This window comes from Camellia sinensis, chromosome 1 (assembly GCF_055761805.1).
Source record: "Camellia sinensis isolate YWXY chromosome 1, ASM5576180v1, whole genome shotgun sequence".
Lineage (NCBI taxonomy): Eukaryota > Viridiplantae > Streptophyta > Magnoliopsida > Ericales > Theaceae > Camellia > Camellia sinensis.
In genome coordinates, this window is record NC_138961.1 from 194,794,633 (window position 1) to 194,799,964 (window position 5,332).

The following is a 5,332-nucleotide window of genomic DNA, read 5'->3' on the forward strand; positions in this document are numbered from 1 at the left end:
ACAAGAAGTAGTGCACCAAAGAGGCTAAAATCCGGAGATAGCCGAGGTCCTGGACGAACCAAGGAGGATCTGAGGGATTACCTCTAGAGAAAGCGACAAGATGCCGAGTTGACCTCACCTGTCAAGTCGAGATAACACTGGATATGAGAAGACAAGAGCTCAGCCTAAGTAAGCCGATCCCAGATTCCAGATCTCGGATCCCAGATCCCAGAAGACAAGATCTCGGCCTAAGATGATTAAGTCCAAGAAGAGAAGAGTTTACCGAGATGATGTTTAACACTTGTTGAAACTTGAGAAAAGTTTACAAGTTGAAGTTAAACCGAGATGATGTTTAACACTTGTTGAAACTTAAGAAAAGTTTACAAGTTGAAGTTAAACTGAGATGATGTTTAAACACTTGTTGAAACTTGAGAAAAGTTTACAAGTTGAAGTTAAACTGAAATCATTGTTTAACACTTGTTGAAATTTGTGGACAATTTACAAGTTGAAGTTAAACCAAAATTAACACTTGTTGAAATTTGTGGGCAATTTACAAGTCGAAGTTAAACCGAGGTCATTGTTTAACACTTACTGAAATTTGTGGACAATTTACAAGTTGAAGTTAAACCGAAATCATTGTTTAACACTTGTTGAAATTTGTGAACAATTTACAAGTTGAAGTTAAACCGAGGTCATTGTTTAACACCTGTTGAAATTTGTGGACAATTTACAAGTTGAAGTTAAACCGATATCATTATTTAAACAATGATTGAAACTTGAAAAAAGTTTACAAGTTGAAGTAAGACAAAGGATATGTCTTGTACTTGTTAAAATTTGTGATAAATTTACAAGTTAGGGCTAAGGTTGTATTAAATTAAAGTACTTGGGTACTTACCGAGGTAAAACATCAGTTTGTATAACCGAGGTGTATTACCCCGAGGAGATTGCATGAGGATTGAGGTATGGAGGCATACAAAGCAAGCATGCAAGTATTCAAAAGCTAAAGAGTTGTTGTATTAAAAACACATCGGCAATGTGAAGAGTTTACATTACTTCAAAAAGAAAACAAAGTACAATCCAGTGAGGGAAAGACGCATGACTGAAACGGTTGGGTTGTTGTGCGTGACAGCTTTCACGCGTGATGATACTCTTGGAGTTCTTGATTCAATGAAGCAAATACCTCGGCTAGGAGGATGGTTTCGGCTGAGAAACTCGAACAAAGCTTGGTTGTTAGTTCCAAAACATTGATGAAAGCAGACTATAGGTCTTAGTCATATTAAGCCGACGAGTTCTGACTTCGGCAACAAATAATGGAGTAAGCTTAGTTGATGTGCTAAATTCGAAGAAATGATAAAGGTTCCATCACCTCAGGATGCCGAGGTAATAGAACCTAGGGGGCAGTTGTGGGGACATAAAATTTTGAATAACGACACGTGGCCGAGGTGTCACCGAAGTGCCAGCCGAGGTGCCACGTGTCCTGGTCATGACGCCGAGGTGATCTCGGCAAGGCCGAGGTTATCTCTGAAGATACCGAAACCTGAGATAAGCAGATAAGGAACAAGAGTCCTAGAATGAGAGAAGACTTCAGTTTGGGTAAAGATGAGACTCTTAAAGAGTTTATCCTAATTCTACTGGGAGTCCAAGATTAGCAGTAATCCTAAATCCATTAGAGCTAGGCTTCTATTGGGACTAGGATTGTGTTGGCTATAAAAGGGAGGCACCCTCATGGGTCTAAGGTATGCTTTTGATATTCTGTCTAGTGAGTTAAGCACTATTGGTTATCTTTGAGAGATATTGAGTACTGACTTGATCGTCAGAGTGTCCCCGAGTGGACGAACCACTGCCGGGATCTTCTCTTTCTGTTGCAGGTCAATCAAGTGCCATCTATTTTGCCAGTGCTCTCCAGCTGGGTACCTGCTTGGCAGTGTGATCGAAAATTGACACACACAGTAAATAATATACATCTTATTAAAAAATAATATATTATTTTATTTCATACATAGCACGAGTTATATACTAATTACGCTTATTAGGTTGTAGAGCCTTTGTGAAAATCCCTCATTGAAAAAGGTATTTTTCAATGAGATTCTCCCCCGAAAAAATTGTGTTTGCACAATTATGTTGAGATTCTCCCTCGAAAAAATTGCTTTTTTATGAAAAATGTACTTTTTTTTCAGCCAAACCAAACCTTACTCATTTTTCTTTCAGAAAAAAAAATATATATATATATATATATATATTTGAAGATTGTGACTATGTATACTAAACTAGTTTAATTAGCCAAAACTTCATAACTTCGCTAGCAAATTAGTGGTTTGAAAGGGGATTTTTGGGATTTTTGGGTTAAAATCTATAAAAAGACAAAATAAGTTAAAATAGTTAATAAGACAAAATGTCACATCAAACACATAATCATTTCACTTTTTCTCTTATAAATATCACATCTAACTACAAAAAAATCCAATTATTTTTTCAAATACAAAAATTTTAGTCTACTAAAATAGTAACTTCCCAAACACTCACTTTATCTATACATAGATCTTATTCCTTGTATATTAATTTGCACTTTCTCTCCTATTTTAAAAGTTTCTTTGTATTGATTATGTGTCATTGGGTTTTATTGTAAATCCCATAGAGTCAAATAAATAAATAATTAAAAAAAAAACAAACTATATAGTACTACAAAACAAAGCATTTTCATAGGTGGCAAGTTTATCAGAAATTGAAAGGCTGTGCATATTTGTTTGCAACTCCATAATTATCTTCAATCTTCAAGCTTGTTTTAAGAAGGGGTTAAAAGTTAATTTTTTGATTTTTTTTAAAAAAATACAATAAAAATAAAGAAGTAATGTGATTAAAAAAAAAAACTAAAATTTAGTTTTAATCCACTTGCCAAAATACGCTATAGAGAAAACCAACCAAAAAAAAAAAAAAACAACAACAACTTGTCCATTGATCAACCATTTCAAATGACTTCAGTGGGGGTCGCACCCCCAGTGAGGTGGCGAGCCTCCACTGGCCGAAACTCAAAAAAAAATAAATAAATAAAACAGTTTTTTTTTTGCCCAATCATAATGCGCCACCTCACTGGGGTCGACCCCCAGTGGGGGTCTGAAGCATTTTTCTTATTCAATTATCTACGTCAGTGCTTACGTATGAACTTACACACAAGATAATGCCCCATGCTTGTATCACCTAATAATTTGTAGGTTAATTATACTTTTCGTCCTCATAATTCAAATTTCACTTTGACTCTCATAATTTAAAATTAAGGGTCATGCTACATCCCCCTAAAAAACATCTCCCTAATCCCCCTAATTTCCATATTAAGTAAAGAAAAAAAAAAAAAAAAGGAAACAGTTGCCAGAAATGGAAATTAGGGGGATTAGGGGTGAGGATTTTAGGGCTACAAATCATTTCCCTTTTAACAAATTTGAAAGACTTATTAGTCTCTTAAGTTGTACACATAGAAAAAAAATAACAAAAATTTAGATAAAATGACCAAATTAAAACTGATTTAAAGTATAGGGACTAAACTGTTCAATTTAAAACTATAAAGACCAAAATAAAATTCAAACTATAATATGAGGGTTAAAAGTATAATTAATCCTAATTTGTAGTATAAAAATGAAGGGTGGCTAATTGGACCCCTACTGTCTCTGTCTGTTCTTGTATTCATGGTACCAGAACCATGGTTAGACAAGCAAATTGGGATTTTGCTTTCGAGTGTCCAAATTTTTTAAAAAAAAACTGTTTTTCTACAAGAATGAAAACGTCATGCAAATTATGAGCATTTTTAAATTTTTTTATTGTTGTCTTTCTAAAAATGCAAAAACAAAAACAAAGGAAACCAAAATAGCACCCACAAGCCCTAAATTTTCTTGTAGGTTCAAAAGTCACCTTTTTAGTGAGGTCAATTGTGTTAATCTTTGTTTTTAAAATCACAAAATATAAATATACTGAAAAAAAATACTTTGCCGACGTTTATTTAGGTTAAGTTTGGCATTTTTAGAAAAAACTAAAAAGTCGAAAAGTCACTATCCTATTTAAGTCACATCATTTTATTTAAGTCACATCATTTCTGTACCACATCACTTCAAACCCAACTCATATTTCATAAAAAGTCAAAAAGTGCACTTATTTAGAACATCCCAAGCAATCCCTTAATTTTTATTGGAATTTAAAAAATGACAAAACATTTTTTTTTTAAATGTATTGGTCGCTGACATCTAATCTCTTAAATGAGGTGCAAATTCTTAATCAATAAATAACTTAGAGGTTATTTAGGATGACCTAAATAAGTGTATTTTTTATTTTTTTACGAAAAGATGTGCAAAAAAAATAAAGAGATGATATGATAAAAAAAAGATAAAAAGATAAATTATTTGAAACTTTTCAAACTTGACCTTAGATTAATTGAGTTGATGATTGTATAAGCATGTATTTCATGTTTTATCTTAAAATATCAAATTACATTTGCAAATTCCAAATTGTTTGCAAAGAAGCTCGTTGACTTGTGATGGAGAGTCGTCTTCACGCTCTTTGACTTTCCTTCTTCACACTCTCTGACTTTCCTTCTCCTTCTTCTTTTCTTCTAAAATTAAACTCTCAAAAAAAGACGGCAAACTCATCATAAATTGTAAGACTAATTTTGTTTATTACTCCATCATTATTGTCCCTCTTAAATGGATCCACAAAAAAAATAAAATATAAATAAATAAATCCCTCTAGAAAACCATGTGGGTGTTGAAATTAATTTATCTTTGATTTTTTTGTGGGGGGGGGGGGGGGTTGTTTGTTTTGGGGGTGGCTGTTGAAATTACTTTATCTTCGAAATTTTCATTGGGGGGGGGGGGCGTGAAATAACTAAAGAAGCTGAAATGAAATTTAAATTTAGAGATGTTCTATCAAGGAAAATTATAATTTAATTAGTCTCATGTATTTATATTTTTATTTCATGAAATTCTTTGTTTTAAATTTATATTACTTGTTGGATTATTATACCATTTTGTCTATTGTTGATATGTAGTACATAGAAAAATGATATACACATCATACACATTTTCTTTTTGTTGCTACCTCTATTTTGGTAGTTACTATTATTCATGTTTTTCTTTTTGACCAGTTTCATTCACATTTGTGGTATTGTTTATGTGGGAACATATTTTTGGGTAGTCCACGTGTCCGAGGTTGTTAGCCGAGGTGCCACGTGGGCTGACCATGGTGCCGAGATATGGTGCAATAATATCGGAATCCAAGATATTTGGATAAAGGACTAGAGTCCTAGATGACATAAAACTACCTATTTGAATAGAGATGAGACTGTTGAGGAAGTTTTTCTTAATGTGAATAG